Consider the following 21280-nt stretch of genomic DNA (forward strand, 5'->3'; position numbering starts at 1 on the left):
GGTCGAAACGAAAGGTCAAAGTTCGTGACTAGGGCGCCATGGCTTAGTTGATTAAAGCGCTTGTCTATTTCGAATCTCAGTGGTGCCTTTTTTATTTAGGTGCTTCACCGAACAATTCCTTGTTTGATAATTACATTATTGACACTCATGATTGGTACTCGTCCAGGGTTGGGAAATTATCTTTAGGCTGGTGGATGATATGCAAATAAATCGGAACATGCTATCATTTTAAAAATAAAAATAACCTGAAAATTGAAATATCACTGTGTCGATGAAACGTATGACACTTAATATGGATCGTAATAATGTCCACACAGTGTACCGAGAGGTAGAAACGAAAGGTCACAATCCGTGACCAGGGCGCCATGGCTTAGTTGGTTAAAGCGCCTGTCTAGTAAACAGGAGATCCTGAGTTCGAATCTCAGTGGTGCCTTTTTTATTTAGGTGCTTCACCGAACAATTCCTTGTTTCATAATTACATTATTGACACTCATGATTGGTACTCGTCCAGTGTCAGAAAATTCTCCCCAGGCTGGTGGATGATATGCAAGTAAATCGGAACATGCTATCGTTTTAAAAATAAAAATAGCTTGGAAATTGAAATATCACTGTGTCGATGAAACTTATGACACTTATTATGGATCGTAATAATGTCCACACAGTGTACCGAGAGGTCGAAACGAAAGGTCAAAGTTCGTGACCAGGGCGCCATGGCTTAGTTGATTAAAGCGCCTGTCTATTTCGAATCTCAGTGGTGCCTTTTTTATTTAGGTGCTTCACCGAACAATTCCTTGTTTGATAATTACATTATTGACACTCATCATTGGTACTCGTCCAGTGTTAGAAAATTCTCCTCAGGCTGGTGGATGATATGCAAGTAAATCGGAACATGCTATCATTATAAAAATAAAAATTACCTGGAAATTTGAATATCACTGTGTCGATGAGCCGTATGACACTTAATATGGATCGTAATAATGTCCACACAGTGTACCGCGAGGTAGAAACGAAAGGTCAAAGTTCGTGACCAGGGTGCCATGGCTTAGTTGGTTAAAGCGCCTGTCTAATAAACAGGAGATCCTGAGTTCGACTCTCAGTGGTGCCTATTTTTATTTAGGTGCTTCACCGAACAATTCCTTTTTTGATAATTATATTATTGACACTCATGATTGGTACTCGTCCAGGGTTGGGAAATTCTCCTTAGGCTGGTGGATGATATGCAAGTAAATCGGAACATGCTATCATTTTAAAAATAAAAATAGCTTGGAAATTGAAATATCACTGTGTCGATGAAACTTATGACACTTATTATGGATCGTAATCATGTCCATACAGTGCACCGAGAGGTCGAAACAAAAGGTCAAAATTCGTGATCAGGGCGCCATGGCTTAGTTGGTTAAAGCGCCTGTCTAGTAAACAGGAGATCCTGAGTTCGAATCTCAGTGGCGCCTTTTTAATTTAGGTGCTTCACCGAACAATTCCTTGTTGGATAATTACATTATTTGTACTCGTCCAGGGTTGGGAAATTCTCTTCAGGCTGGTGGATGACATGCAAGTAAATTGGAACATGCTATCATTATAAAAATAAAAATTACCTGGAAATTGGAATAACACTGTGTCGATGAAACGTATGACACTTAATATGGATCGTAATAATATCCACACAGTGTACCGAGAGGTAGAAACGAAAGGTCAAAATTCGTGATCAGGGCGCCATGGCTTAGTTGGTTAAAGCGCCTGTCTAGTAAACAGGAGATCCTGAGTTCGAATCTCAGTGGTGCCTTTTTTTATTTAGGTGCTTCACCGAACAATTCCTTGTTGGATAATTACATTATTTGTACTCGTCCAGGGTTGGGAAATTCTCTTCAGGCTGGTGGATGACATGCAAGTAAATCGGAACATGCTATCATTATAAAAATAAAAATTACCTGGAAATTGGAATAACACTGTGTCGATGAAACGTATGACACTTAATATGGATCGTAATAATATCCACACAGTGTACCGAGAGGTAGAAACGAAAGGTAAAAATTCGTGACCAGGGCGCCATGTCTTAGTTGGTTAAAGCGCCTGTCTAGTAAACATGAGATCCTGAGTTCGAATCTCAGTGGTGCCTATTTTATTTAGGTGCTTCACCGAACAATTCCTTGTTTGATAATTACATTATTGACACTCATGATTGGTAGTCGTCCAGTGTTGGGAAATTCTCCTTAGGCTGGTGGATGATATGCAAGTAAATCGGAACATGCTATCGTTTTAAAAATAAAAATAGCTTGGAAATTGAAATATCACTGTGTCGATGAAACTTATGACACTTATTATGGATCGTAATAATGTCCACACAGTGTACCGAGAGGTCGAAACGAAAGGTCAAAGTTCGTGACCAGGGCGCCATGGCTTAGTTGATTAAAGCGCCTGTCTATTTCGAATCTCAGTGGTGCCTTTTTTATTTAGGTGCTTCACCGAACAATTCCTTGTTTGATAATTGCATTATTGACACACATCATTGGTACTCGTCCAGTGTTAGAAAATTCTCCTCAGGCTGGTGGATGATATGCAAATAAATCGGAACATGCTATCATTATAAAAATAAAAATTACCTGGAAATTTGAATATCACTGTGTCGATGAGCCGTATGACACTTAATATGGATCGTAATAATGTCCACACAGTGTACCGCGAGGTAGAAACGAAAGGTCAAAGTTCGTGACCAGGGTGCCATGGCTTAGTTGGTTAAAGCGCCTGTCTAATAAACAGGAGATCCTGAGTTCGACTCTCAGTGGTGCCTATTTTTATTTAGGTGCTTCACCGAACAATTCCTTTTTTGATAATTATATTATTGACACTCATGATTGGTACTCGTCCAGGGTTGGGAAATTCTCCTTAGGCTGGTGGATGATATGCAAGTAAATCGGAACATGCTATCATTTTAAAAATAAAAATAGCTTGGAAATTGAAATATCACTGTGTCGATGAAACTTATGACACTTATTATGGATCGTAATCATGTCCATACAGTGCACCGAGAGGTCGAAACGAAATGTCAAAATTCGGGATCAGGGCGCCATGGCTTAGTTGGTTAAAGCGCCTGTCTAGTAAACAGGATATCCTGAGTTCGAATCTCAGTGGTGCCTTTTTTATTTAGGTGCTTCACCGAACAATTCCTTGTTGGATAATTACATTATTTGTACTCGTCCAGGGTTGGGAAATTCTCTTCAGGCTGGTGGATGACATGCAAGTAAATCGGAACATGCTATCATTATAAAAATAAAAATTACCTGGAAATTGGAATATCACTGTGTCGATGAAACGTATGACACTTAATATGGATCGTAATAATGTCCACACAGTGTACCGAGAGGTAGAAACGAAAGGTTAAAATTCGTGCCCAGGGCGCCATGGCTTAGTTGGTTAAAGCGCCTGTCTAATAAACAGGAGATCCTGAGTTCGACTCTCAGTGGTGCCTATTTTTATTTAGGTGCTTCACCGAACAATTCCTTGTTTGATAATTATATTATTGACACTCATGATTGGTACTCGTCCAGGGTTGATATGCAAGTAAATCGGAACATGCTATCATTTTAAAAATAAAAATAGCTTGGAAATTGAAATATCACTGTGTCGATGAAACTTATGACACTTATTATGGATCGTAATAATGTCCACACAGTGTACCGAGAGGTCGAAACGAAAGGTCAAAGTTCGTGACTAGGGCGCCATGGCTGAGTTGATTAAAGCGCTTGTCTATTTCGAATCTCAGTGGTGCCTTTTTTATTTAGGTGCTTCACCGAACAATTCCTTGTTTGATAATTACATTATTGACACTCATGATTGGTACTCGTCCAGGGTTGGGAAATTATCTTTAGGCTGGTGGATGATATGCAAATAAATCGGAACATGCTATCATTTTAAAAATAAAAATAACCTGAAAATTGAAATATCACTGTGTCGATGAAACGTATGACACTTAATATGGATCGTAATAATGTCCACACAGTGTACCGAGAGGTAGAAACGAAAGGTCACAATCCGTGACCAGGGCGCCATGGCTTAGTTGGTTAAAGCGCCTGTCTAGTAAACAGGAGATCCTGAGTTCGAATCTCAGTGGTGCCTTTTTTATTGGTATTGGTACTCGTCCAGTGTCAGAAAATTCTCCCCAGGCTGGTGGATGATATGCAAGTAAATCGGAACATGCTATCATTATAAAAATAAAAATTACCTGGAAATTTGAATATCTCTGTGTCGATGAAACGTATGACACTTAATATGGATCGTAATAATGTCCACACAGTGTACCGAGAGTTAGAAACGAAAGGTCAAAGTTCGTGACCAGGGTGCCATGGCTTAGTTGGTTAAAGCGCCTGTCTAGTAAACAGTAGATCCTGAGTTGGAATCTCAGTGGTGCCTTTTTTATTTAGGTGCTTCACCGAACAATTCCTTGTTTGATAATTACATTATTGACACTCATGATTGGTAGTCGTCCAGTGTTGGGAAATTCTCCTTAGGCTGGTGGATGATATGCAAGTAAATCGGAACATGCTATCATTTTAAAAATAAAAATAGCTTGGAAATTGAAATATCACTGTGTCGATGAAACTTATGACACTTATTATGGATCGTAATAATGTCCACACAGTGTACCGAGAGGTCGAAACGAAAGGTCAAAGTTCGTGACCAGGGCGCCATGGCTTAGTTGATTAAAGCGCCTGTCTATTTCGAATCTCAGTGGTGCATTTTTTATTTAGGTGCTTCACCGAACAATTCCTTGTTTGATAATTACATTATTGACACTCATGATTGGTACTCGTCCAGTGTTAGAAAATTCTCCTCAGGCTGGTGGATGATATGCAAGTAAATCGGAACATGCTATCATTATAAAAATAAAAATTACCTGGAAATTGGAATAACACTGTGTCGATGAAACGTATGACACTTAATATGGATCGTAATAATATCCACTCAGTGTACCGAGAGGTAGAAACGAAAGGTCAAAACTCGTGACCAGGGCGCTATGGCTTAGTTGGTTAAAGCGCCTGTCTAGTAAACAGGAGATCGTGAGTTCGAATCTCAGTGGTGCCTTTTTTATTTAGGTGCTTCACCGAACAATTCCTTGTTGGATAATTACATTATTTGTACTCGTCCAGGGTTGGGAAATTCTCTTCAGGCTGGTGGATGACATGCAAGTAAATCGGAACATGCTATCATTATAAAAATAAAAATTACCTGGAAACTGGAATAACACTGTGTCGATGAAACGTATGACACTTAATATGGATCGTAATAATGTCCACACAGTGTACCGAGAGTTAGAAACGAAAGGTCAAAGCTCGTGACCAGTGTGCCATGGCTTAGTTGGTTAAAGCGCATGTCTAGTAAACAGGAGATCCTGAGTTCGAATCTCAGTGGTGCCTTTTTTATTTAGGTGCTTCACCGAACAATTCCTTGTTTGATAATTACATTATTGACACTCATGATTGGTAGTCGTCCAGTGTTGGGAAATTCTCCTTAGGCTGGTGGATGATATGCAAGTAAATCGGAACATGCTATCATTTTAAAAATAAAAATAGCTTGGAAATTGAAATATCACTGTGTCGATGAAAATAATGACACTTATTATGGATCGTAATAATGTCCACACAGTGTACCGAGAGGTCGAAACGAAAGGTCAAAGTTCGTGACCAGGGCGCCATGGCTTAGTTGATTAAAGCGCCTGTCTATTTCGAATCTCAGTGGTGCCTTTTTATTTAGGTGCTTCACGGAACAATTCCTTGTTTGATAATTACATTATTGACACTCATGGTTGGTAGTCGTCCAGTGTTAGAAAATTCTCCTCAGGCTGGTGGATGATATGCAAGTAAATCGGAACATGCTATCATTATAAAAATAAAAATTACCTGGAAATTTGAATATCACTGTGTCGATGAACCGTATGACACTTAATATGGATCGTAATAATGTCCACACAGTGTACCGCGAGGTAGAAACGAAAGGTCAAAATTCGTGACCAGGGTGCCATGGCTTAGTTGGTTAAAGCGCCTGTCTAATAAACAGGAGATCCTGAGTTCGATTCTCAGTGGTGCCTATTTTTATTTAGGTGCTTCACCGAACAATTCCTTGTTTGATAATTATATTATTGACACTCATTATTGGTACTCGTCCAGGGTTGGGAAATTCTCCTTAGGCTGGTGGATGATATGCAAGTAAATCGAACATGCTATCATTATAAAAATAAAAATTACCTGGAAATTGGAATAACACTGTGTCGATGAAAAGTATTACACTTTATATGGATCGTAATAATATCCACACAGTGTACCGAGAGGTAGAAACGAAAGGTCAAAATTCGTGACCAGGGCGCCATGGCTTAGTTGGTTAAAGCGCCTGTCTAGTAAACAGGAGATCGTGAGTTCGAATCTCAGTGGTGCCTTTTTTATTTAGGTGCTTCACCGAACAATTCCTTGTTGGATAATTACATTATTTGTACTCGTCCAGGGTTGGGAAATTCTCTTCAGGCTGGTGGATGACATGCAATGTAAATCGGAACATGCTATCATTATAAAAATAAAAATTACCTGGAAATTGGAATAACACTGTGTCGATGAACCATATGACACTTATTATGGATCGTAATAATGTCCACACAGTGTACCGCGAGGTAGAAACGAAAGGTCAAAGTTCGTGACCAGGGTGCCATGGCTTAGTTGGTTAAAGCGCCTGTCTAATAAACAGGAGATCCTGAGTTCGACTCTCAGTGGTGCCTATTTTTATTTAGGTGCTTCACCGAACAATTCCTTGTTTGATAATTATATTATTGACACTCATGATTGGTACTCGTCCAGGGTTGGGAAATTCTCCTTAGGCTGGTGGATGATATGCAAGTAAATCGGAACATGCTATCATTTTAAAAATAAAAATATCTTGGAAATTGAAATATCACTGTGTCGATGAAACTTATGACACTTATTATGGATCGTAATCATGTCCATACAGTGCACCGAGAGGTAGAAACGAAAGGTCAAAAATCGTGACCAGGGCGCCAATAGCTTAGTTGGTTAAAGCGCCTGTCTAGTAAACAGGAGATCCTGAGTTCGAATTTCGGTGGTGCCTTTTTTATTTAGGTGCTTCACTGAACAATGCCTTGTTTGATAATTACATTACTGACACTCATGATTGGTACTCGTCCAGGGTTGGGAAATTCTCCTTAGGCTGGTGGATGATATGCAAGTAAATCGGAACATGCTATCATTTTAAAAATAAAAATAGCTTGGAAATTGAAATATCACTGTGTCGATGAAACGTATGACACTTAATATGGATCGTAATAATGTCCACACAGTGTACCGAGAGGTAGAAACGAAAGGTCAAAATTCGTGACCAGGGCGCTATGGCTTAGTTGGTTAAAGCGCCTGTCTAGTAAACAGGAGATCCTGAGTTCGAATCTCAGTGGTGCCTTTTTTATTTAGGTGCTTCACCGAACAATTCTTTGTTTGATAATTACATTATTGACACTCATGATTGGTACTCGTCCAGTGTTAAAAAATTCTCCTCAGGCTGGTGGATTATATGCAAGTAAATCGGAACATGCTATCATTATAAAAATAAAAATTACCTGCAAATTTGAATATCACTGTGTCGATGAAATGTATGACACTTAATATGGATCGTAATAATGTCCACACAGTGTACCGCGAGGTAGAAACGAAAGGTCAAAGTTCGGGAACAGGGTGCCATGGCTTAGTTGGTTAAAGCGCCTGTCTAGTAAACAGGAGATCCTGAGTTCGACTCTCAGTGGTGCCTATTTTTATTTAGGTGCTTCACCGAACAATTCCTTGTTTGATAATTACATTATTGACACTCATGATTGGTACTCGTCCAGGGTTGGGAAATTCTCCTTAGGCTGGTGGATGATATGCAAGTAAATCGGAACATGCTATCATTTTAAAAATAAAAATAGCCTGGAAATTGAAATATCACTGTGTCGATGAAACTTATGACACTTATTATGGATCGTAATAATGTCCATGCAGTGCACCGAGAGGTCGAAACGAAAGGTCAAATTTCGTGACCAGGGTGCCATGGCTTAGTTGGTTAAAGCGCCTGTCTAGTAAACAGGAGATCCTCAGTTTGAATCTCAGTGGTGCCTTTTTTATTTAGGTGCTTCACCGAACAATTCCTTGTTTGATAATTACATTATTGACACTCATGATTGGTACTCGTCCAGTGTTAAAAAAATCTCCTCAGGCTGGTGGATTATATGCAAGTAAATCGGAACATGCTATCATTATAAAAATAAAAATTACCTGCAAATTTGAATATCACTGTGTCGATGAAATGTATGACACTTAATATGGATCGTAATAATGTCCACACAGTGTACCGCGAGGTAGAAACGAAAGGTCAAAGTTCGGGAACAGGGTGCCATGGCTTAGTTGGTTAAAGCGCCTGTCTAGTAAACAGGAGATCCTGAGTTCGACTCTCAGTGGTGCCTATTTTTATTTAGGTGCTTCACCGAACAATTCCTTGTTTGATAATTACATTATTGACACTCATGATTGGTACTCGTCCAGGGTTGGGAAATTCTCCTTAGGCTGGTGGATGATATGCAAGTAAATCGGAACATGCTATCATTATAAAAATAAAAATTACCTGGAAATTGGAATAACACTGTGTCGATGAAACGTATGACACTTAATATGGATCGTAATAATATCCACTCAGTGTACCGAGAGGTAGAAACGAAAGGTCAAAATTCGTGACCAGGGCGCCATGGCTTAGTTGGTTAAAGCGCCTGTCTAGTAAACAGGAGATCGTGAGTTCGAATCTCAATGGTGCCTTTTTTATTTAGGTGCTTCACCGAACAATTCCTTGTTGGATAATTACATTATTTGTACTCGTCCAGGGTTGGGAAATTCTCTTCAGGCTGGTGGATGACATGCAATGTAAATCGGAACATGCTATCATTATAAAAATAAAAAATACCTGGAAATTGGAATAACACTGTGTCGATGAAACGTATGACACTTAATATGGATCGTAATAATATCCACACAGTGTACCGATAGGTAGAAACGAAAGGTCAAAAATCGTGAGCAGGGCGCCATGGCTTAGTTGGTTAAAGCGCCTGTCTAGTAAACAGGAGAACCTGAGTTCGAATTTCAGTGGTGCCTTTTTTATTTAGGTGCTTCACTGAACAATGCCTTGTTTGATAATTACATTACTGACACTCATGATTGGTACTCGTCCAGGGTTGGGAAATTCTCCTTAGGCTGGTGGATGATATGCAAGTAAATCGGAACATGCTATCATTTTAAAAATAAAAATAGCTTGGAAATTGAAATATCACTGTGTCGATGAAACTTATGACACTTATTATGGATCGTAATAATGTCCACACAGTGTACCGAGAGGTCGAAACGAAAGGTCAAAATTCGTGACCAGGGCGCCATGGCTTAGTTGGTTAAAGCGCCTGTCTAGTAAACAGGAGATCCTGAGTTCGAATCTCAGTGGTGCCTTTTTTATTTAGGTGCTTCACCGAACAATTCCTTGTTTGATAATTACATTATTGACACTCATGATTGGTACTCGTCCAGTGTCAGAAAATTCTCCTCAGGCTGGTGGATGATAAGCAAGTAAATCGGAACATGCTATCATTATAAAAATAAAAATTACCTGGAAATTGGAATATCACTGTGTCGATGAAACGTTTGACACTTAATATGGATCGTAATAATGTCCACACAGTGTACCGAGAGGTAGAAACGAAAGGTCAAAATTCGTGACCAGGGCGCTATGGCTTAGTTGGTTAAAGCGCCTGTCTAGTAAACAGGAGATCCTGAGTTCGAATCTCAGTGGTGCCTTTTTTATTTAGGTGCTTCACCGAACAATTCCTTGTTTGATAATTACATTATTGACACTCATGATTGGTACTCGGCCAGGGTTGGGAAATTCTCCTTAGGCTGGTGGATGATAAGCAAGTAAATCGGAACATGCTATCATTATAAAAATAAAAATTACCTGGAAATTGGAATATCACTGTGTCGATGAAACGTTTGACACTTAATATGGATCGTAATAATGTCCACACAGTGTACCGCGAGGTAGAAACGAAAGGTCAAAGTTCGGAAACAGGGTGCCATGGCTTAGTTGGTTAAAGCGCCTGTCTAGTAAACAGGAGATCCTGAGTTCGACTCTCAGTGGTGCCTATTTTTATTTAGGTGCTTCACCGAACAATTCCTTGTTTGATAATTACATTATTGACACTCATGATTGGTACTCGTCCAGGGTTGGGAAATTCTCCTTAGGCTGGTGGATGATATGGAAGTAAATCGGAACATGCTATCATTTTAAAAATAAAAATAGCCTGGAAATTGAAATATCACTGTGTCGATGAAACTTATGACACTTATTATGGATCGTAATAATGTCCATGCAGTGCACCGAGAGGTCGAAACGAAAGGTCAAATTTCGTGACCAGGGTGCCATGGCTTAGTTGGTTAAAGCGCCTGTCTAGTAAACAGGAGATCCTCAGTTTGAATCTCAGTGGTGCCTTTTTTATTTAGGTGCTTCACCGAACAATTCCTTGTTTGATAATTACATTATTGACACTCATGATTGGTACTCGTCCAGTTTCAGAAAATTTTCCTCAGGCTGGTGGATGATATGCAAGTAAATCGGAACATGCTATCATTATAAAAATAAAAAAATACCTGGAAATTGGAATATCACTGTGTCGATGAAACGTATGACACTTAATATGGATCGTAATAATATCCACACAGTGTACCGAGAGGTAGAAACGAAAGGTCAAAATTCGTGACCAGGGCGCCATGGCTTAGTTGGTTAAAGCGCCTGTCTAGTAAACAGGAGATCCTGAGTTCGAATTTCAGTGGTGCCCTTTTTATTTAGGTGCTTCACTGACCAATTCCTTGTTTGATAATTACATTATTGACACTCATGATTGGTAGTCGTCCAGTGTTGGGAAATTCTCCTTCGGCTGGTGGATGATATGCAAGTAAATCGGAACATGCTATCATTTTAAAAATAAAAATAGCTTGGAAATTGAAATATCACTGTGTCGATGAAACTTATGACACTTATTATGGATCGTAATAATGTCCACACAGTGTACCGAGAGGTCGAAACGAAAGGTCAAAGTTCGTGACCAGGGCGCCATGGCTTAGTTGATTAAAGCGCCTGTCTATTTCCTATCTCAGTGGTGCCTTTTTTATTAAGGTGCTTCACCGAACAATTCCTTGTTTGATAATTACATTATTGACACTCATGATTGGTACTCGTCCAGGGTTGGGAAATTCTCTTCAGGCTGGTGGATGATAAGCAAGTAAATCGGAACATGCTATCATTATAAAAATAAAAATTACCTGGAAATTGGAATATCACTGTGTCGATGAAACGTATGACACTTAATATGGATCGTAATAATGTCCACACAGTGTACCGAGAGGTAGAAACGAAAGGTCAAAATTCGTGACCAGGGCGCTATGGCTTAGTTGGTTAAATTCCTTGTTTGATAATTACATTATTGACACTCATGATTGGTACTCGTCCAGGGTTGGGAAATTCTCTTCAGGCTGGTGGATGACATGCAAGTATATCGGAACATGCTATCATTATAAAAATAAAAAATACCTGGAAATTGGAATATCACTGTGTCGATGAAACGTATGACACTTAATATGGATCGTAATAATATCCACACAGTGTACCGAGAGGTAGAAACGAAAGGTCAAAATTCGTGACCAGGGCGCCATGGCTTAGTTGGTTAAAGCGCCTGTCTAGTAAACAGGAGATCCTGAGTTCGAATTTCAGTGGTGCCCTTTTTATTTAGGTGCTTCACTGACCAATTCCTTGTTTGATAATTACATTATTGACACTCATGATTGGTAGTCGTCCAGTGTTGGGAAATTCTCCTTAGGCTGGTGGATGATATGCAAGTAAATCGGAACATGCTATCATTTTAAAAATAAAAATAGCTTGGAAATTGAAATATCACTGTGTCGATGAAACTTATGACACTTATTATGGATCGTAATAATGTCCACACAGTGTACCGAGAGGTCGAAACGAAAGGTGAAAGTTCGTGAGTAGGGCGCCATGGCTTAGTTGATTAAAGCGCCTGTCTATTTCCTATCTCAGTGGTGCCTTTTTTATTTAGGTGCTTCACCGAACAATTCCTTGTTTGATAATTACATTATTGACACTCATGATTGGTACTCGTCCAGGGTTGGGAAATTCTCTTCAGGCTGGTGGATGATAAGCAAGTAAATCGGAACATGCTATCATTATAAAAATAAAAATTACCTGGAAATTGGAATATCACTGTGTCGATGAAACGTATGACACTTAATATGGATCGTAATAATGTCCACACAGTGTACCGAGAGGTAGAAACGAAAGGTCAAAATTCGTGACCAGGGCGCTATGGCTTAGTTGGTTAAATTCCTTGTTTGATAATTACATTATTGACACTCATGATTGGTACTCGTCCAGGGTTGGGAAATTCTCTTCAGGCTGGTGGATGACATGCAAGTAAATCGGAACATGCTATCATTATAAAAATAAAAATTACCTGGAAATTGGAATAACACTGTGTCGATGAAACGTATGACACTTAATATGGATCGTAATAATGTCCACACAGTGTACCGAGAGTTAGAAACGAAAGGTCAAAGTTCGTGACCAGTGTGCCATGGCTTAGTTGGTTAAAGCGCCTGTCTAGTAAACAGGAGATCCTGAGTTCGAATCTCAGTGGTGCCTTTTTTATTTAGGTGCTTCACCGAACAATTCCTTGTTTGATAATTACATTATTTGTACTCGTCCAGGGTTGGGAAATTCTCTTCAGGCTGGTGGATGATATGCAAGTAAATCGGAACATGCTATCATTATAAAAATAAAAATTACCTGGAAATTGGAATATCACTGTGTCGATGAAACGTATGACACTTAATATGGGTCGTAATAATATCCACACAGTGTACCGAGAGGTAGAAACGAAAGGTCAAAATTCGTGACCAGGGCGCCATGGCTTAGTTGGTTAAAGCGCCTGTCTAGTAAACAGGAGATCCTGAGTTCGACTCTCAGTGGTGCCTTTTTTATTTAGGTGCTTCACTGAACAATTCCTTGTTTGATAATTACATTATTGACACTCATGATTGGTACTCGTCCAGTGTCAGAAAATTCTCCTCAGGCTGGTGGATGATATGCAAGTAAATCGGAACATGCTATCATTATAAAAATAAATATTACCTGGAAATTAGAATATCTCTGTGTCGATGAAACGTATGACACTTAATATGGATCGTAATAATGTCCACACAGTGTACCGAGAGTTAGAAACGAAAGGTCAAAGTTCGTGACCAGGGTGCCATGGCTTAGTTGGTTAAAGCGCCTGTCTAGTAAACAGGAGATCCTGAGTTCGAATCTCAGTGGTGCCTTTTTTATTTAGGTGCTTCACCGAACAATTCCTTGTTTGATAATTACATTATTGACACTCATGATTGGTAGTCGTCCAGTGTTGGGAAATTCTCCTTAGGCTGGTGGATGATATGCAAGTAAATCGGAACATGCTATCATTTTAAAAATAAAAATAGCTTGGAAATTGAAATATCACTGTGTCGATGAAACTTATGACACTTATTATGGATCGTAATAATGTCCACACAGTGTACCGAGAGGTCGAAACGAAAGGTCAAAGTTCGTGACCAGGGCGCCATGGCTTAGTTGATTAAAGCGCCTGTCTATTTCGAATCTCAGTGGTGCCTTTTTTATTTAGGTGCTTCACCGAACAATTCCTTGTTTGATAATTACATTAATGACACTCATGATTGGTACCCGTCCAGGGTTGGGAAATTCTCTTTAGGCTGGTGGATGATATGCAAATAAATCGGAACATGCTATCATTTTAAAAATAAAAATAACCTGGCAATTGAAATATCACTGTGTCGATGAAACGTATGACACTTAATATGGATCGTAATAATGTCCACACAGTGTACCGAGAGGTAGAAACGTAAGGTCAAAATTCGTTACCAGGGCGCCATGGCTTAGTTGGTTAAAGCGCCTGTCTAGTAAACAGGAAATCCTGAGTTCGAAACTCAGTGGTGCCTTTTTTATTTAGGTGCTTCACCGAACAATTCCTTGTTTGATAATTACATTATTGACACTCATGATTGGTAGTCGTCCAGTGTTGGGAAATTCTCCTCAGGCTGGTGGATGATATGCAAGTAAATCAGAACATGCTATCATTTTAAAAATAAAAATAGCTTGGAAATTGAAATATCACTGTGTCGATGAAACTTATGACACTTATTATGGATCGTAATCATGTCCATACAGTGTTCCGAGAGGTCGAAACGAAAGGTCAAAGTTCGTGACCAGGGCGCCATGGCTTAGTTGATTAAAGCGCCTGTCTATTTCGAATCTCAGTGGTGCCTTTTTTATTTAGGTGCTTCACCGAACAATTCCTTGTTTGATAATTACATTATTGACACTCATGATTGGTACCCGTCCAGGGTTGGGAAATTCTCTTTAGGCTGGTGGATGATATGCAAATAAATCGGAACATGCTATCATTTTAAAAATAAAAATAACCTGGCAATTGAAATATCACTGTGTCGATGAAACATATGACACTTAATATGGATCGTAATAATGTCCACACAGTGTACCGAGAGGTAGAAACGAAAGGTCAAATTTCGTTACCAGGGTGCCATGGCTTAGTTGGTTAAAGCGCCTGTCTAGTAAACAGGAGATCCTGAGTTCGAATCTCAGTGGTGCCTTTTTTATTTAGGTGCTTCACCGAACAATTCCTTGTTTGATAATTACATTATTGACACTCATGATTGGTACTCGTCCAGGGTTGGGAAATTCTCCTTAGGCTGGTGGATGATATGCAAGTAAATCTGAAAATGCTATCATTTTAAAAATAAAAATAGCTTGGAAATTGAAATATCACTGTGTCGATGAAACTTATGACACTTATTATGGATCGTAATCATGTCCATACAGTGCACCGAGAGTTAGAAACGAAAGGTCAAAGTTCGTGGCCAGGGTGCCATGGCTTAGTTGGTTAAAGCGCCTGTCTAGTAAACAAGAGATCCTGAGTTCGAATCTCAGTGGTGCCTTTTTTATTTAGGTGCTTCATCGAACAATTCCTTGTTTGATAATTACATTATTTGTACTCGTCCAGGGTTGGGAAATTCTCTTCACACTGGTGGATGATATGCAAGTAAATCGGAACATGCTATCATTATAAAAATAAAAATTACCTGGAAATTAGAATATCTCTGTGTCGATGAAACGTATGATACTTAATATGGATCGTAATAATGTCCACACAGTGTACCGAGAGTTAGAAACGAAAGGACAAAGTTCGTGACCAGGGTGCCATGGCTTAGTTGGTTAAAGCGCCTGTCTAGTAAACAGGAGATCCTGAGTTCGAATCTCAGTGGTGCCTTTTTTATTTAGGTGCTTCACCGAACAATTCCTTGTTTGATAATTACATTATTGACACTCATGATTAGTACCCGTCCAGGGTTGGGAAATTCTCTTTAGGCTGGTGGATGATATGCAAATAAATCGGAACATGCTATCATTTTAAAAATAAAAATAACCTGGCAATTGAAATATCACTGTGTCGATGAAACGTATGACACTTAATGTGGATCGTAATAATGTCCACACAGTGTACCGAGACGTAGAAACGAAATATCAAAATTCGTTACCAGGGCGCCATGGCTTAGTTGGTTAAAGCGCCTGTCTAGTAAACAGGAGATCCTGAGTTCGAATCTCAGTGGTGCCTTTTTTATTTAGGTACTTCACCGACCAATTCCTTGTTTGATAATTACATTATTTGTACTCGTCCAGGGTTGGGAAATTCTCTTCAGGCTGGTGGATGATATGCAAGTAAATCGGAACATGCTATCATTATAAAAATAAAAATTACCTGGAAATTGGAATATCGCTGTGTCGATGAAACGTATGACACTTAATATGGATCGTAATAATATCCACACAGTGTATCGAGAGGTAGAAACGAAAGGTCAAAATTCGTGACCAGGGCGCCATGGCTTAGTTGGTTAAAGCGCCTGTCAAGTAAACAGGAGATCCTGAGTTCGAATCTCAGTGGTGCCTTTTTTATTTAGGTGCTTCACCGAACAATTCCTTGTTTGATAATTACATTATTGACAATCATGATTGGTAGTCGTCCAGTGTTGGGAAATTCTCCTCAGGCTGGTGGATGATATGCAAGTAAATCGGAACATGCTATCATTTTAAAAATAAAAATAGCTTGGAAATTGAAATATCACTGTGTCGATGAAACTTATGACACTTATTATGGATCGTAATCATGTCCATACAGTGCACCGAGAGGTCGAAACGAAAGGTCAAAGGATGTGACCAGGGCGCCATGGCTTTGTTGGTTAAAGCGCCTGTCTAGTAAACAGGAGATCCTGAGTTCGAATCTCAGTGGTGCCTTTTTTATTTAGGTGCTTCACCGAACAATTCCTTGTTTGATAATTACATTATTTGTACTCGTCCTGGGTTGGGAAATTCTCTTCAGGCTGGTGAATGATATGCAAGTAAATCGGAACATGCTGTCATTATAAAAATAAAAATTACCTGGAAATTGGAATATCACTGTGTCGATGAAACGTATGACACTTAATATGGATCGTAATAATATCCACAGAGTGTAGCGAGAGGTAGAAACGAAAGGTCAAAATTCGTGACCAGGGCGCCATGGCTTAGTTGTTTGATAATTACATTATTGACACTCATGATTGGTACTCGTCCGGGGTTGGGAAATTCTCCTTAGGCTGGTGGATGATATGCAAGTAAATCGGAACATGCTATCATTTTAAAAATAAAAATAGCTTGGAAATTGAAATATCACTGTGTCGATGAAACTTATGACACTTATTATGGATCGTAATCATGTTCATACAGTGCACCGAGAGTTAGAAACGAAAGATCAAAGTTCGTGACCAGGGTGCCATGGCTTAGTTGGTTAAAGCGCCTGTCTAGTAAACAGGAGATCCTGAGTTCGAATCTCAGTGGTGCCTTTTTTATTTAGGTGCTTCACCGAACAATTCCTTGTTTGATAATTACATTATTGACACTCATGATTGGTGCTCGTCCAGTGTCAGAAAATTCTCCTCAGGCTGGTGGATGATATGCAAGTAAATCGGAACATGCTATCATTATAAAAATAAAAATTACCTGGAAATTTGAATATCTCTGTGTCGATGAAACGTATGACACTTAATATGCATCGTAATAATGTCCACACAGTGTACCGAGAGTTAGAAACGAAAGGTCAAAGTTCGTGATCAGGGTGCCATGGCTTAGTTGGTTAAAGCGCCTGTCTAGTAAACAGGAGATCCTGAGTTCGAATCTCAGTGGTGCCTTTTTTATTTAGGTGCTTCACCGAACAATTTCTTGTTTGATAATTACATTATTGACAATCATGATTGGTAGTCGTCCAGTGTTGGGAAATTCTCCTCAGGCTGGTGGATGATATGCAAGTAAATCGGAACATGCTATCATTTTAAAAATAAAAATAGCTTGGAAATTGAAATATCACTGTGTCGATGAAACTTATGACACTTATTATGGATCGTAATCATGTCCATACAGTGCACCGAGAGGTCGAAACGAAAGGTCAAAGGATGTGACCAGGGCGCCATGGCTTTGTTGGTTAAAGCGCCTGTCTAGTAAACAGGAGATCCTGAGTTCGAATCTCAGTGGTGCCTTTTTTATTTAGGTGCTTCACGGAACAATTCCTTGTTTGATAATTACATTATTTGTACTCGTCCTGGGTTGGGAAATTCTCTTCAGGCTGGTGAATGATATGCAAGTAAATCGGAACATGCTGTCATTATAAAAATAAAAATTACCTGGAAATTGGAATATCACTGTGTCGATGAAACGTATGACACTTAATATGGATCGTAATAATATCCACAGAGTGTAGCGAGAGGTAGAAACGAAAGGTCAAAATTCGTGACCAGGGCGCCATGGCTTAGTTGTTTGATAATTACATTATTGACACTCATGATTGGTACTCGTCCGGGGTTGGGAAATTCTCCTTAGGCTGGTGGATGATATGCAAGTAAATCGGAACATGCTATCATTTTAAAAATAAAAATAGCTTGGAAATTGAAATATCACTGTGTCGATGAAACTTATGACACTTATTATGGATCGTAATCATGTTCATACAGTGCACCGAGAGTTAGAAACGAAAGATCAAAGTTCGTGACCAGGGTGCCATGGCTTAGTTGGTTAAAGCGCCTGTCTAGTAAACAGGAGATCCTGAGTTCGAATCTCAGTGGTGCCTTTTTTATTTAGGTGCTTCACCGAACAATTCCTTGTTTGATAATTACATTATTGACACTCATGATTGGTGCTCGTCCAGTGTCAGAAAATTCTCCTCAGGCTGGTGGATGATATGCAAGTAAATCGGAACATGCTATCATTATAAAAATAAAAATTACCTGGAAATTTGAATATCTCTGTGTCGATGAAACGTATGACACTTAATATGCATCGTAATAATGTCCACACAGTGTACCGAGAGTTAGAAACGAAAGGTCAAAGTTCGTGATCAGGGTGCCATGGCTTAGTTGGTTAAAGCGCCTGTCTAGTAAACAGGAGATCCTGAGTTCGAATCTCAGTGGTGCCTTTTTTATTTAGGTGCTTCACCGAACAATTCCTTGTTTGATAATTACATTATTGACACTCATGATTGGTAGTCGTCCAGTGTTGGGAAATTCTCCTTAGGCTGGTGGATGATATGCAAGTAAATCGGAACATGCTATCATTTGAAAAATAAAAATAGCTTGGAAATTGAAATATCACTGTGTCGATGAAACTTATGACACTTATTATGGATCGTAATAATGTCCACACAGTGTACCGAGAGGTCGAAACGAAAGGTTAAAGTTCGTGACCAAGGCGCCATGGCTTAGTTGATTATAGCGCCTGTCTATTTCGAATCTCAGTGGTGAATTTTTTATTTAGGTGCTTCACCGAACAATTCCTTGTTTGATAATTACATTATTGACACTCATGATTGGTAGTCGTCCAGTGTTGGGAAATTCTCCTTAGGCTGGTGGATGATATGCAAGTAAATCGGAACATGCTATCATTATAAAAATAAAAATTACCTGGAAATTGGAATATCACTGTGTCGATGAAACGTATGACACTTAATATGGATCGTAATAATATCCACACAGTGTACCGAGAGGTAGAAACGAAAGGTCAAAATTCGTGACCAGGGCGCCATGGCTTAGTTGTTTGATAATTACATTATTGACACTCATGATTGGTACTCGTCCAGGGTTGGGAAATTCTCTTTAGGCTGGTGGATGATATGCAAGTAAATCGGAACATGCTATCATTTTAAAAATAAAAATAGCTTGGAAATTGAAATATCACTGTGTCGATGAAACTTATGACACTTATTATGGATCGTAATCATGTTCATACAGTGCACCGAGAGTTAGAAACGAAAGGTCAAAGTTCGTGACCAGGGTGCCATGGCTTAGTTGGTTAAAGCGCCTGTCTAGTAAACAGGAGATCCTGAGTTCGAATCTCAGTGGTGCCTTTTTTATTTAGGTGCTTCACCGAACAATTCCTTGTTTGATAATTACATTATTGACACTCATGATTGGTGCTCGTCCAGTGTCAGAAAATTCTCCTCAGGCTGGTGGATGATATGCAAGTAAATCGGAACATGCTATCATTATAAAAATAAAAATTACCTGGAAATTTGAATATCTCTGTGTCGATGAAACGTATGACACTTAATATGGATCGTAATAATGTCCACACAGTGTACCGAGAGTTAGAAACGAAAGGTCAAAGTTCGTGACCAGGGTGCCATGGCTTAGTTGGTTAAAGCGCCTGTCTAGTAAACAGGAGATCCTGAGTTCGGCTCTCAGTGGTGCCTATTTTTATTTAGGTGCTTCACCGAACAATTCTTTGTTTGATAATTACATTATTTGTACTCGTCCAGGGTTGGGAAATTCTCTTTAGGCTGGTGGATGATATGCAAGTAAATCGGAACATGCTATCATTTTAAAAATAAAAATAGCTTGGAAATTGAAATATCACTGTGTCGATGAAACTTATGACACTTATTATGGATCGTAATCATGTTCATACAGTGCACCGAGAGTTAGAAACGAAAGGTCAAAGTTCGTGACCAGGGTGCCATGGCTTAGTTGGTTAAAGCGCCTGTCTAGTAAACAGGAGATCCTGAGTTCGAATCTCAGTGGTTCCTTTTTTATTTAGGTGCTTCACCGAACAATTCCTTGTTTGATAATTACATTATTGACACTCATGATTGGTAGTCGTCCAGTGTTGGGAAATTCTCCTTAGGCTGGTGGATGATATGCAAGTAAATCGGAACATGCTATCATTATAAAAATAAAACTTACCTGGAAATTGGAATATCACTGTGTCGATGAAACGTATGACACTTAATATGGATCGTAATAATATCCACACAGTGTACCGAGAGGTAGAAACGAAAGGTCAAAATTCGTGACCAGGGCGCCATGGCTTAGTTGTTTGATAATTACATTATTGGCACTCATGATTGGTACTCGTCCAGGGTTGGGAAATTCTCTTTAGGCTGGTGGATGATATGCAAATAAATCGAAACATGCTATCATTTTAAAAATAAAAATAACCTGGCAATTGAAATATCACTGTGTCGATGAAACGTATGACACTTAATATGGATCGTAATAATGTCCACACAGTGTACCGAGAGGTAGACACGAAAGGTCAAAATTCGTGACCAGGGCGTCATGGCTTAGTTGGTTAAAGCGCCTGTCTTGTAAACAGGAGATCCTGAGTTCGACTCTCAGTGGTGCCTATTTTTATTTAGGTGCTTCACCGAACAATTCTTTGTTTGATAATTACATTATTTGTACTCGTCCAGTGTTGGGAAATTCTCTTTAGGCTGGTGGATGATATGCAAGTAAATCGGAACATGCTATCATTTTAAAAATTAAAATAGCTTGGAAATTGAAATATCACTGTGTCGATGAAACTTATGACACTTATTATGGATCGTAATAATGTCCACACAGTGTACCGAGAGGTCGAAACGAAAGGTCAAAATTCGTGACCAGGGCGCCATGGCTTAGTTGGTTAAAGCGCCTGTCTAGTAAACGGGAGATCCTGAGTTCGAATCTCAGTGGTGCCTTTTTTATTTAGGTGCTTCACCGAACAATTCCTTGTTTGA

At 39.2% G+C, this 21280-nt stretch overlaps 39 non-coding genes across 39 annotated transcripts; all 39 read left to right on the forward strand.

The window, feature by feature from the left end:
- The first annotated feature begins 359 nt into the window (after positions 1-359).
- On the forward strand, positions 360-433 carry TRNAT-AGU (transfer RNA threonine (anticodon AGU)). The gene has a single exon. It is a non-coding gene; the product is annotated as a tRNA-Thr (tRNA).
- A 944-nt stretch (positions 434-1377) lies between these two features.
- Positions 1378-1451, forward strand: TRNAT-AGU (transfer RNA threonine (anticodon AGU)). The gene has a single exon. It is a non-coding gene; the product is annotated as a tRNA-Thr (tRNA).
- A 258-nt stretch (positions 1452-1709) lies between these two features.
- On the forward strand, positions 1710-1783 carry TRNAT-AGU (transfer RNA threonine (anticodon AGU)). Its single transcript has one exon. It is a non-coding gene; the product is annotated as a tRNA-Thr (tRNA).
- A 259-nt stretch (positions 1784-2042) lies between these two features.
- TRNAT-AGU (transfer RNA threonine (anticodon AGU)) lies at positions 2043-2116 on the forward strand. The gene has a single exon. It is a non-coding gene; the product is annotated as a tRNA-Thr (tRNA).
- Positions 2117-3060: 944 nt separating this feature from the next.
- On the forward strand, positions 3061-3134 carry TRNAT-AGU (transfer RNA threonine (anticodon AGU)). Its single transcript has one exon. It is a non-coding gene; the product is annotated as a tRNA-Thr (tRNA).
- Positions 3135-3392: 258 nt separating this feature from the next.
- Positions 3393-3466, forward strand: TRNAI-AAU (transfer RNA isoleucine (anticodon AAU)). The gene has a single exon. It is a non-coding gene; the product is annotated as a tRNA-Ile (tRNA).
- Positions 3467-4039: 573 nt separating this feature from the next.
- On the forward strand, positions 4040-4113 carry TRNAT-AGU (transfer RNA threonine (anticodon AGU)). The gene has a single exon. It is a non-coding gene; the product is annotated as a tRNA-Thr (tRNA).
- Positions 4114-5005: 892 nt separating this feature from the next.
- Positions 5006-5079, forward strand: TRNAT-AGU (transfer RNA threonine (anticodon AGU)). Its single transcript has one exon. It is a non-coding gene; the product is annotated as a tRNA-Thr (tRNA).
- A 929-nt stretch (positions 5080-6008) lies between these two features.
- Positions 6009-6082, forward strand: TRNAI-AAU (transfer RNA isoleucine (anticodon AAU)). Its single transcript has one exon. It is a non-coding gene; the product is annotated as a tRNA-Ile (tRNA).
- A 271-nt stretch (positions 6083-6353) lies between these two features.
- On the forward strand, positions 6354-6427 carry TRNAT-AGU (transfer RNA threonine (anticodon AGU)). Its single transcript has one exon. It is a non-coding gene; the product is annotated as a tRNA-Thr (tRNA).
- Positions 6428-7378: 951 nt separating this feature from the next.
- TRNAT-AGU (transfer RNA threonine (anticodon AGU)) lies at positions 7379-7452 on the forward strand. The gene has a single exon. It is a non-coding gene; the product is annotated as a tRNA-Thr (tRNA).
- A 271-nt stretch (positions 7453-7723) lies between these two features.
- Positions 7724-7797, forward strand: TRNAT-AGU (transfer RNA threonine (anticodon AGU)). The gene has a single exon. It is a non-coding gene; the product is annotated as a tRNA-Thr (tRNA).
- A 617-nt stretch (positions 7798-8414) lies between these two features.
- TRNAT-AGU (transfer RNA threonine (anticodon AGU)) lies at positions 8415-8488 on the forward strand. Its single transcript has one exon. It is a non-coding gene; the product is annotated as a tRNA-Thr (tRNA).
- A 272-nt stretch (positions 8489-8760) lies between these two features.
- On the forward strand, positions 8761-8834 carry TRNAT-AGU (transfer RNA threonine (anticodon AGU)). Its single transcript has one exon. It is a non-coding gene; the product is annotated as a tRNA-Thr (tRNA).
- Positions 8835-9093: 259 nt separating this feature from the next.
- TRNAT-AGU (transfer RNA threonine (anticodon AGU)) lies at positions 9094-9167 on the forward strand. Its single transcript has one exon. It is a non-coding gene; the product is annotated as a tRNA-Thr (tRNA).
- Positions 9168-9438: 271 nt separating this feature from the next.
- TRNAT-AGU (transfer RNA threonine (anticodon AGU)) lies at positions 9439-9512 on the forward strand. Its single transcript has one exon. It is a non-coding gene; the product is annotated as a tRNA-Thr (tRNA).
- Positions 9513-9783: 271 nt separating this feature from the next.
- Positions 9784-9857, forward strand: TRNAT-AGU (transfer RNA threonine (anticodon AGU)). Its single transcript has one exon. It is a non-coding gene; the product is annotated as a tRNA-Thr (tRNA).
- Positions 9858-10128: 271 nt separating this feature from the next.
- Positions 10129-10202, forward strand: TRNAT-AGU (transfer RNA threonine (anticodon AGU)). The gene has a single exon. It is a non-coding gene; the product is annotated as a tRNA-Thr (tRNA).
- Positions 10203-10820: 618 nt separating this feature from the next.
- TRNAT-AGU (transfer RNA threonine (anticodon AGU)) lies at positions 10821-10894 on the forward strand. Its single transcript has one exon. It is a non-coding gene; the product is annotated as a tRNA-Thr (tRNA).
- An 866-nt stretch (positions 10895-11760) lies between these two features.
- TRNAT-AGU (transfer RNA threonine (anticodon AGU)) lies at positions 11761-11834 on the forward strand. The gene has a single exon. It is a non-coding gene; the product is annotated as a tRNA-Thr (tRNA).
- Positions 11835-12700: 866 nt separating this feature from the next.
- TRNAT-AGU (transfer RNA threonine (anticodon AGU)) lies at positions 12701-12774 on the forward strand. Its single transcript has one exon. It is a non-coding gene; the product is annotated as a tRNA-Thr (tRNA).
- Positions 12775-13032: 258 nt separating this feature from the next.
- On the forward strand, positions 13033-13106 carry TRNAT-AGU (transfer RNA threonine (anticodon AGU)). Its single transcript has one exon. It is a non-coding gene; the product is annotated as a tRNA-Thr (tRNA).
- A 271-nt stretch (positions 13107-13377) lies between these two features.
- Positions 13378-13451, forward strand: TRNAT-AGU (transfer RNA threonine (anticodon AGU)). The gene has a single exon. It is a non-coding gene; the product is annotated as a tRNA-Thr (tRNA).
- Positions 13452-14049: 598 nt separating this feature from the next.
- TRNAT-AGU (transfer RNA threonine (anticodon AGU)) lies at positions 14050-14123 on the forward strand. Its single transcript has one exon. It is a non-coding gene; the product is annotated as a tRNA-Thr (tRNA).
- A 598-nt stretch (positions 14124-14721) lies between these two features.
- TRNAT-AGU (transfer RNA threonine (anticodon AGU)) lies at positions 14722-14795 on the forward strand. The gene has a single exon. It is a non-coding gene; the product is annotated as a tRNA-Thr (tRNA).
- A 271-nt stretch (positions 14796-15066) lies between these two features.
- On the forward strand, positions 15067-15140 carry TRNAT-AGU (transfer RNA threonine (anticodon AGU)). Its single transcript has one exon. It is a non-coding gene; the product is annotated as a tRNA-Thr (tRNA).
- A 258-nt stretch (positions 15141-15398) lies between these two features.
- Positions 15399-15472, forward strand: TRNAT-AGU (transfer RNA threonine (anticodon AGU)). Its single transcript has one exon. It is a non-coding gene; the product is annotated as a tRNA-Thr (tRNA).
- A 271-nt stretch (positions 15473-15743) lies between these two features.
- TRNAT-AGU (transfer RNA threonine (anticodon AGU)) lies at positions 15744-15817 on the forward strand. The gene has a single exon. It is a non-coding gene; the product is annotated as a tRNA-Thr (tRNA).
- Positions 15818-16075: 258 nt separating this feature from the next.
- Positions 16076-16149, forward strand: TRNAT-AGU (transfer RNA threonine (anticodon AGU)). Its single transcript has one exon. It is a non-coding gene; the product is annotated as a tRNA-Thr (tRNA).
- Positions 16150-16420: 271 nt separating this feature from the next.
- TRNAT-AGU (transfer RNA threonine (anticodon AGU)) lies at positions 16421-16494 on the forward strand. The gene has a single exon. It is a non-coding gene; the product is annotated as a tRNA-Thr (tRNA).
- Positions 16495-17007: 513 nt separating this feature from the next.
- TRNAT-AGU (transfer RNA threonine (anticodon AGU)) lies at positions 17008-17081 on the forward strand. Its single transcript has one exon. It is a non-coding gene; the product is annotated as a tRNA-Thr (tRNA).
- A 271-nt stretch (positions 17082-17352) lies between these two features.
- Positions 17353-17426, forward strand: TRNAT-AGU (transfer RNA threonine (anticodon AGU)). Its single transcript has one exon. It is a non-coding gene; the product is annotated as a tRNA-Thr (tRNA).
- A 271-nt stretch (positions 17427-17697) lies between these two features.
- TRNAT-AGU (transfer RNA threonine (anticodon AGU)) lies at positions 17698-17771 on the forward strand. The gene has a single exon. It is a non-coding gene; the product is annotated as a tRNA-Thr (tRNA).
- A 513-nt stretch (positions 17772-18284) lies between these two features.
- TRNAT-AGU (transfer RNA threonine (anticodon AGU)) lies at positions 18285-18358 on the forward strand. The gene has a single exon. It is a non-coding gene; the product is annotated as a tRNA-Thr (tRNA).
- Positions 18359-18629: 271 nt separating this feature from the next.
- Positions 18630-18703, forward strand: TRNAT-AGU (transfer RNA threonine (anticodon AGU)). Its single transcript has one exon. It is a non-coding gene; the product is annotated as a tRNA-Thr (tRNA).
- An 853-nt stretch (positions 18704-19556) lies between these two features.
- TRNAT-AGU (transfer RNA threonine (anticodon AGU)) lies at positions 19557-19630 on the forward strand. Its single transcript has one exon. It is a non-coding gene; the product is annotated as a tRNA-Thr (tRNA).
- A 604-nt stretch (positions 19631-20234) lies between these two features.
- On the forward strand, positions 20235-20308 carry TRNAT-AGU (transfer RNA threonine (anticodon AGU)). The gene has a single exon. It is a non-coding gene; the product is annotated as a tRNA-Thr (tRNA).
- Positions 20309-20834: 526 nt separating this feature from the next.
- TRNAT-UGU (transfer RNA threonine (anticodon UGU)) lies at positions 20835-20908 on the forward strand. Its single transcript has one exon. It is a non-coding gene; the product is annotated as a tRNA-Thr (tRNA).
- A 259-nt stretch (positions 20909-21167) lies between these two features.
- On the forward strand, positions 21168-21241 carry TRNAT-AGU (transfer RNA threonine (anticodon AGU)). The gene has a single exon. It is a non-coding gene; the product is annotated as a tRNA-Thr (tRNA).
- Positions 21242-21280: the final 39 nt, after the last annotated feature.

The sequence above is a fragment of the Saccoglossus kowalevskii genome, chromosome 5, assembly GCF_978046115.1.
Source record: "Saccoglossus kowalevskii chromosome 5, keSacKowa6.1, whole genome shotgun sequence".
In the NCBI taxonomy this organism is placed as follows: Eukaryota; Metazoa; Hemichordata; class Enteropneusta; family Harrimaniidae; genus Saccoglossus; species Saccoglossus kowalevskii.